The sequence below is a fragment of the Peromyscus californicus genome, unplaced genomic scaffold (assembly GCF_007827085.1).
Source record: "Peromyscus californicus insignis strain IS unplaced genomic scaffold, ASM782708v3 Scaffold_10__1_contigs__length_136768540, whole genome shotgun sequence".
In the NCBI taxonomy this organism is placed as follows: Eukaryota; Metazoa; Chordata; class Mammalia; order Rodentia; family Cricetidae; genus Peromyscus; species Peromyscus californicus.
The window spans coordinates 4,977,338-4,987,303 of NW_026294391.1; positions in this window are offsets into that span (position 1 = coordinate 4,977,338).

Below are 9,966 nucleotides of genomic sequence, written 5' to 3' on the forward strand. Positions count from 1 at the left end.
TTTTTTCAGCCTCCTAATTACAGGCCCCTAAATTCTAGAGAATAGAATGAAGCTGTGGAGATAAGATCACTTTATTAGGTTTGCACACAGCTGTTTATTTTCAATCATTGTGTCTGTTTTTAAAATGTTTGTCTAATATTAGAAAGCTGGGCCCGAGCTGTAACTCAGTGGTAGGACACTTGTTTGGCATGGGCAAGGCCCTCAGTTCAGTCTTCAGTGTGTCAAAAAGAAAGCCCAAAATAACTAAAGTTTGTTATTGGTAAATCCACTTGTGTGGGAGTCCAGCTCCCACCTGTCAAAGGGTTCTTGGGAGGAGGAGAGAGGAATGAGGAAATATTAGATAGAAATATATACAGAGATGACAAGAAAGACAGAGATACGGGATATCTTCAGGAGGGCCCTGGATCAATACCCAACTGTCCAGAGCTTTACTCTAGTGGGATTTTTATACACTACCAAGGGGAAAGGCAAAAGACTTCCCCCTTTCAAGATCAAAGCACAACATACAGTCAAGTGTAGACCCTTCAAAACACCTGGTAACCACACCCCTGGCCAAATCATCCCATTATGCAGCCCTGCTGGGTAAAGCAAGCTCAGATTCTCTGACCTTGAGTAAGGTCTTACTAGGGAGCTTCTGTGGACCCACACACACTTGCTAAACCAAACCCTATTAATATTTATGTGAGAAAAAAAAGATTTGTGATGATTTCCAGTGTATAAAGAAACTAAAACCATCTCATAGAATGTGTGGAGCACAGAATTTTCTGGCATTCAGGCCTCATAGAAATGGCAACTCCTTACTGTCTCCTAAAAATTCCAAAAGTTAAAATTGCAAAAATATTAAGCCCTAGATTTCTATGCACCCTTTTCTCATGAAAATATATGATTCATATGATCATCATAACCTTTTGCTCTTTAATTAAACTGCAGATTAAATTTGCTTTTCTTCATCTATTAGGTACAACCTTGTTCAATTTCGGATAAATTATCAGCCAGTGTTTTGCTGTTCTAATGAACTCTGGGTATTTGAAATCACAAGACGATATTTCACACACTGTTTTTTCAGCTGTGATTTAATTTAAATGGTCTCCAATAAAAAGCCAGAAATATAATATTTTGGCCTTAAGAGACTTATCCCAGAAGATTTTTTTCCTATGTGAAGAGAAAAAAAAACTTCATAATTATATAATCAGTCTTTGAAGAGTTATCAGTTATGAAGAAATGATTTGGCAACAAAGTGTGAATGCTAATTTAAAACCTTAAAAAACATACAATTATCCATACCATCATGTAAATCCACCTTGCTCCTGCAGGTCCCCAGTATTACTTTCCAGAATACTGTTAAACAGGAATGAATATCTATAGATTGTTTTTTTTTTCCTCAGAGACTCAAGTGTGTTTGCATGAAGATACTTTATGTTTAAAAAGGATATTCTAATGCTGAGTGCAGAGAGTAAGAGACGGTAGAGTACTCAGCCCTAAATGGGAAACCTGTATCACACCCCTTCCTGTAAGGCTTAAGGACTATCACAAAAGAGGGAGTAGGAAGATTGTTGTAGTCAGAAGTCTGGGAAGAATGAGATGAAGCAAGGTGTTCTAAATATGCTGTCATTGCACCTAAGAACTCATAAGGACAGTAACTGAATGCACAAGACCTGGACAAGATCAAAACAGTCACATTTGCAGCATGAATGTGGGAGGAGGCTCACAAAATCCACTCATAGTTGAGGATATACTGGCAGCTGATGGCTAATGGCAGGGAGTCCATTTTCTTCATGGAAACAGCCCCTGGTAGGCTTCCCATGTCCCAGTAGACAGTTCTACACCCAAGTACATTCTGGCAGCACTAAATGCATTCAGTGGATTTTAAAAAGAATACATGAAATTGGGAAGGAGAAATGGTGGTTGGGGTAATGGGAAGAGTTATAGGGGAGGAGTAGAGGTGGATTTTGATAAAACACATGGTATACATGTAGAAAATTCTCAGACAATAAAAAAAGAGCATCCAATTTGTAAATTATTTTCATGCCGAACAGCAAGTACCTAGTTGAGTACATAGTCTTTCCTTTTTTTTTCCAACATTGTCTTTGTGGAAAAGGGAAATAACAAAGCAATAAATAAGTTAAAATAGACATCAACATCTGAAAAACTAGACCTGTCTTGACTTGATTCTGAAACATGAGTCTTCTTGAGGTAAATCTGAAGTGAAGACTGCTTGAAGTAAAATGGAGCTGTCAGATGGTGGTCCACTTTCACAATGGCAGGGTGAAGCTGAGTGTACAAAAGTGACAAGTTTTAGTATTAGATGTGGCATATCATTATAGATTACAGAAAAAAAAACATCTTTCCATACTGCAGTTGATGGGATTTATTATGTACAAAATTTGATTTGGATTTTTTGCAAATACATGCTCAGTTTTTTCCTTCCATTTGCAAAGTCAGCATAAAGTGCATAGCCATCACATAATTCAATTCAGCAGTTATAAAGATAGGGTGATGAAAATACTTAAACATGGGAGAAACATGTAGTCCAGCACTGAAATCTTTGTGAGCAAAACAAAGCTTCTGTAAGCCCAAGAAAAATCTCAGTCACAATAGTGATAATGTGCCTTTATGTTTCCTCTCCATTTGTTGAACAATTAGCTCATCTCATCTCCTGGGGAGGGATTAGTCCTCTGTTGACTCCTCTTTCCAACTTCTTCCTTTCCTCCTATTCCTTCACTACTACTACTACTACTGCTACTGCTGCTGCTGCTGCTGCTGCTACTACTACTACTACTACTACTACTACTACTACTACTACTACTACTACTACTAGAATAATAATAATGTTCTACTAGAATAATAATAATGTTCACAAAAGAAGGACACAAGTGGGGCAGGATAGCTTTAATCAATAAAAAGAATAAGTGTAGATAAGTGTCCAGTTCCATACATAAAATAAATTAAATACCTTGCACATTAGTTTGCAAGAGCTGCCTTAACAAAATATCTCAAACTGGATGGCTTAAACAACAGAAAATTATTTTCCCACAGTTCTTTAGGCTAGGAGTCTAAGATCAAGGTGTCAACAGAGTTAGTTCTTACTGAGCCCTTAGTGAATTTTCTTAAGATTTCCTATAGATATCATTGCCCCAGACAGCAGGAAGTAATTTTAAGAACATGACACCCACATTCCCAAGAGGTAGAGTGAAGGGTATTTGGTCATTTGGTGGGTTACTGATGTTTGTCATCATTTGAGGGGGTTGTTTATTAATTGTTACTGGTATTGGTAAGGGAGGAAACTATACAAAGGAGATTAGATTCAGGGATCTAATTCAAAAACAGAGAGGGGGGATATAGGAATAATAAGATTAAAGGGTAAATTATTGAATCTACTTTAAATAAAAGGGTATATTATTGAATCTACTTTAAACTAAAAAACAACTATTAATCTCAAATATTTTGTATTGATGTGGACTTTTGTATATTGATACAAATTTAAAGTCATTTCTGTTATAACATATTGCATATGTTTCTACTCTTGTTTAAAGGACTTTTGTATATTGATACAAATTTAAGGTCATTTTTGTTATAACACACTGGATATATGTTTCTACTCTTGTTTAAAGGATTTTTCCATATTGATACAAATTTAAGGTTATTTTTTACACTGTATATATGTTTCTACTCTTGCTTAAGATATTGTACTTATGCAATTCATTTAAAAATATAAGGTAAAGTTCTAGTTTTTGAAAGCTATTATTATAAACTATTTAGGATAATCAAAAAACATAGGTTAATAGTTAGTCATCAATAACAATCAAATTTGTAAATATGTTAGGCATGTTTTCAAGATTATACAGAGATATATTTTAGACAGATAAATGGTCTTCAAATACTTCATATAAGGATGATGGACATCCAAGAAACTACATAGGAGTTTGCTTTCCTTGTGGCAATGTTAGCCATTTGGGCAAGAAACTGCTTTTGTCTTGACTGCTTGACAATATGCTATATAAAGTGGACATGCAGACCCACAGGAAAGTGACTACTGAACTTTGCCAAAACAAGGTAGGGTGGTCCTTCAGGGTTCCTGCTTCATGGAAGAGCCTGCCAGACATTCTGCAGGACACAGAGGAAAGTAACTGATGAACTTTGCCAATACAAGGCAGAACGGTTCTTCACATTTCCTGCTTCACTGGAAAGTCTGCCAGATACTCTAGGCCTGTAGGCTGAAGATGGATGCCCCAATGTTGCAAAGGAACTTTGGGTGACTGTCCAGGCGGTCAGGTGCCTCTGTCATTTCTAGAGTCTTGGAAGGTGCTTGCAATGCACTTCCTGTTTACTCAGGTAATATTATATCCTTCTAGGTTTTTGAAGACAAGATAGCTATAGTTGCAGTTTTTCTTAGTTATGATAGAAAGTGAATTAGGTAAAAAAAAAAAACTTTGGATTCACTAAGATAGAATAGATTATGTACTATAATAATAAATTTTAAAATAAAATTTAAATTTGCCACACAAATGAACTAGACATTGTGAATGTAATCCTTACTTGGTAATTGTTCTTATTATATATAGTCTTACTATGTTTAAGTTAAAACCATTTCTTTTTACTTAGACAAAAAGGGGGAAATATTGTGGAATATTAATATAAAACGTATTACATTCATTTATGCTGTGGAATATTTGTTTAATGATACAAAGACATGTTACATTTGTTTGATTAAATAAACTTAATCTGTGGTCAGGAGGCCGAGTCAGCAACTAGCTGACAGGAAGTGGTAGGGAGGAACCATGTGTAACTAGAGTTCTTAATTGGGGGCTGAGCAGAAGGACACCCTGTTTTGGGGGGCAGACACGAGCTAGGAGGGAAAGTTAGCTATTTGCTATTCAGCCTCTCTGAGTGAGAAGAATTTCACCTCAACCTTTGAATCCTGAGTTCTATAGAGAGATAGAGATCTAGATAAAGTTCCCTTTAGCAGCCATGACAGAGCCAGTGACTGAGGGAATAGAATTTCCACCTGGCTACAGCCAGCGCCACTACTGGTAGCTTCGGAGTTGCAACTGCCAATTAGGACAGCAATTGCTTAAGGTGAAGCTACTGAATTTAATGAAAAAACAACAGCCATGCAGGGTGGGACACACATGTAATTCCAGAACTTGAGAGGCTAAGGCAGAAGGATTAGGAGTGTAAAGCCAGTTCTTGTCTGTATAGCAAATTCTGGGCCAGCCTGGGATACATGAGACTTGAGTTCGTGAAACTAGGAGTAGAGTATTAATCAAGATATGGGGCCATGAGAGGAGAGCAAGAGATGTAGAGAGAAAGGGGGAAAAAAGATCCCATGTGACAATCAAAAGGAAAGATGGCCACGGAGGTGAAAGGCGTACAGAGAAGGAGGAGGATAGAGAAGAATGAAGTCAGAGAAACAGCAAAAGCAAGTTTTGTTTGAGAAGTGTCATGAAGAAACATGTCTCTGTCAGCTAAGAACTAAAATTAAAAAAAAACACTACATGTAAATAGTGTGGCATTCTGAGGTACATCCAAAGCTTGAGTGCCTGTGCGGGAGGTTGAGGTGGCCCTTGTCAGAATGAGGTGTAGAACAGACTTCATACATGCAGCATTTCTTCTTCAGCAGTGGTACTGGGTCACTCTTTCCCTGCTTCTTCTCTTCCATTCTACTTCCTCTTCCCCTCTTTATCATGAAGTCTACCATTAAAGGCTATCAACCTGTGAACCAAGAGGCCTGATCTAGCTTTTAGTCTTGTTTTTAATATTGCCTAACTTAGAGAATTCCTTTTAGATCACTGGGTCTCATTTTCCCTTTATCTAAAGTGGCTGATTGAGTGTTGACAGAAAAGGCATCCAAAATCTCATTAAATCCTGAAATTCTGTGATTTTAATGTTGCACTTATAGGCAAGATCACAGGTTATTCCAGTGATTTGCTACTCCAAATTCACTCCCTAGATCCCACGTTACACCAATAAACTATAGATTTAGAAATTCATTCTTAGCTCTAGCAGCTGGGGAGGCTGAGGCAGGAATATCCCCTGAACCCAGGAGTTCCAGGCTAGCATGGGAAATATTGTAAGATGAGAGTAATCATCTTGCTTAAAATGTTGCTTGTGGAAGGAGCAAGTGTGCAAATAATAATACCCAACTATTTTTCTAAAGAATTTGGTTGATTCTATAATTTCTACCAGCTAAAATCTATAAAATACTTACTAAATGATAGCTTTTCATAGCTACACTGTGTAACACTTAGCAATCCCAGGAAGTTGATTTTATTATCTGTTTTGCAGGTAAAAATCCCTAGACTTGGAGTTTATTAGATTTTCCAGATGTTTGGAGCTAATACATGCAAGTCATGATCTACACAGTAGCACTTCCCTAAAGCTGCATCCTTTCAGTATAGATGCTGACAAAGCTCAGAGTGTTAGGAATTTTGCAGACTGAGACAAGTAGATGACGCACAGAAATAAAAATCACTCAGAGCATGATGAGGACCACAAAGAAGGAACTCTTGTCTCCTTAAATGAGAATATTTCTGCAGTATTTTATCAACTCCAGAAGATACTGGAAACATGACAGTTTCTACACCAGAACATCTAGAAGTCATTATATTTTACCTGGAAAACTGAGCAGAGGCTTGGAAACATGAGGTCAAATGGTGTGCAACTATAATCCCAACAGTCAAGGGGCTGTGGCTGGGTGATGGTTGTACATTTGAGGCCAGTCTGGGCCACACAGCAAGACTCTGCCTTAAAAATAGAAAAAGGGTTTGGAGCTTGAGAGATAGATTAGCATTTAAGAGTGCTGACTGCTCTTCCAAAGGATCTGGGTTCAAATCCTAGCATGTACATAATGGTTCACAACCATCTATAATTCCAGCCCCCAAGGGATTCAATGTCCTTCTCTGCCTTCCTTGGGCACAAGGTACAGACATCCATGTAGATAAAATACCCAGAAACATAAATAAAACTTAAAATTTAAGATCTCATAAAAGGCTTTAATATTTTCTTCTTTTTGTCTTTCAAAGACTTTAATGTCCAGTTTTTATAATCACATCTATAGCAATAAACAAAAATGATGTGATAGAGTGGAGCATGATGGCATATACCTGTAATCTCAGCACACAGGAAGGCAGAGGCAGGAGCATTATGAAGCCACTATGGGCTATTTAGAAATATCCCATTTCAATTTAAAGACAGTAATCAAGCTTGAAGAGAGGACTTTAAAGTTTTCACTATAAAATTAGCTAGTGCTTGAGAAGATGTCTGTATATAACTGGATTTAAACATTATGGAATGCACACATGTATAAAAACATGATACTCCATTATTATAGGTAGATATTTTACTTTTTATTTTATTAAGTAAATAGATAAATGAAAATTTCTAAAGGTTTCTGCATCTTTAAGGTAAGGTATCATGGAAAGGCCAATTCTCTTCTGGGCAAACTTCTTTTTCTTTCTCTCTGTCTGAAGCCTGTTTTTACAGTATTTATTTATTCATTATCTTATTCTATATGTAGGACTATTTTGTCTGCATGTATGTATATGTACCAAAAGAGTGCCTGGTGCCTGTGGAAGTCATAAGAGGGTGTTGAATCCTCTGGAACTGGAATTACAAATAGTTGTAAGACACTCTGTGGGTGCTGGGGATTGAACCCTGGTCCTCTGCAGGAGCAGAAAGTGCTCTTAACCACTAATCCATCTCTCTAGCTCCATCTCAAACATTGTAAAAAGGAACCTTTTATCTTGCACTCATAATCTTTTTTAAAAACTGCCTGTTTCTCCCTGATTTCAAATACTTCACATTTGCCATCTCTTTATCTTTGTTTTAGTTCTGTTTCTGGCATAACAAATAAATGCAACCATAGTTATTAAAGACAAGTTCAGTCACCATCATTCTGGAAGACAAAATTGTACAACTATCCAAAACAGGTATGGGTGAGAGTTTGGGTATGGACCATTCTGGAACAAAATTGTCTCCATCTGTAAACTTGAGAAACCAGGAAATTATCTACTTCTAAAACACAGTCCATGTAGGCAATGTTTCTACTGATCTGAAAAGTTGAAAGAGGGACTGAAGTAACCCCCCCCCCACACACACAGAATGAATACTATTGCTACTTCAATTTTTATTTACCTGGAGGTTGTTGTGCCCCAAGAAAAGATAAAAGGAAAATAGAAACAAAAATATGAAATAAAGGATTGAAGATGCTTTTGAAGATGACATGATTACCTAGTTGTGTGATGTTGCATTTAGAACCCAGGGTACTATGCATATGAGGAAATGCTCTATCATTTAGACATATCCCCAATTTGATATTGTACTCTATTTGTGCAAAACATCACCACCAGGCAAAACACAAGACTTCCTTGTGCATTAAAGAAAAAAACCTGTTTGTAAAGATATAATTAACTTAAAATAAAAAGATTATTTTAAGATGTATTATTTTAAATTATGTGTATGTGTAGGGGTATGCACACATGAGTGCAGGTTCCTTCAGTGGTAGAGGCATAAAATCTCCTGGAACCAGCCGGGCGGTGGTGGCGCACGCCTTTAATCCCAGCACTCAGGAGGCAGAGCCAGGCGGATCTCTGTGAGTTTGAGGCCAGCCTGGGCTACCAAGTGAGTTCCAGGAAAGGCTCAAAGCTACACAGAGAAACCCTGTCTCGAAAAACCAAAAAAAAAAAAAAAATTTCCTGGAACCAGAGTTAAAGGGGGTTGTGAATGAACCACCCAAACTGGGGCTGGACACAGGTCCTCTGATAGAGCAGTACATACTCTAAACATGTGAGCCATCTCTCCAGCCTTAAAAGGTCAATTTTGCTTTCTTTAAAAAAAAAAAAAGGCCAAGTCTTACTATATAGTACTGGCTGGCCTGGAACATGCTATCTGGAGTAGGCTAGAGAGACCTGCCTGCCTCTGTCTCCCAAGTGCTGGGATTAAATGTGTGCACCACAAAAACAAGTTAAAACTTTTTCAAAAGCCTATAATATAGGATCCTCTTTAGATATTTAAGGTAATTTGACAAGACTGTCTAATGGAATCAAAACATGTGGCACACATTTAAAAAAATCATGTTCCCTAATATCCACATTAAAAATCTAAAATGAAATAGGTGCAATTCATAGTACATTTGACTTATTTCTGAGCTTGAGATGTCATTGTTTCGATATATAAATAATCAATGTAAACAGTTGTCAGTAATAAATTCTATGTTCTTTTGGTTGGCATTTTGTGCTTATGGCACATCTTAGCAAGAACCAGCCACATTTCAAGTGTTCAACAGCTGCATATTACTCACTCCTGTTCCTCAGTCTAGAAACCCCCAGATCCCACCGGACTTCTTGTCAGCATGATCAGTCTGAAGTACAAATATTTCTCTACCTTAAAGTTACTTCATTTAATTATTATTGAATATTTAAATTATTCCTAATTTTATGTTGATTATTTAAGACTATTGCATGTATACTATATACTGTGATCACACTTACTCCACCTCTCCTCTACCCCCCACTCTTTCTGAACCTCCTCTTCCCAACTAGTTCCCTCTTACTTTCATGTGGTTTTTGTTGTTGTTGTTTTTAGTGAACTATTGAGTATTTCTAGGGTTGCTTCCATGAATATGAATGTTGAGTTATTTACTGAAGCATAGGCAATTTACTAGTTGCTATGCCACTGAAGAAAGTAACACCTCCACCACCAGAAGTGATTAACTGTCAGGATCAGTATGTATTTATACTAATATTAGAACCATTTCCTTGATGTTCAGGATGCGTTTTAAATACTTTTCCCCTAATGTCCGTGGTTCAACATGATTGTCTTTCCTCTACATTGCCACCCATCATATTCCTCAGGCTTCTTTTCTATTGGAGCCATTGAGACATCCTGGATGTTGAAATGTGTTGAGCCACTGTACCCTTCTCACAGAATGCTGCTTCTTCTGCAAATGCTCTTCCTTCATGTAGCAAA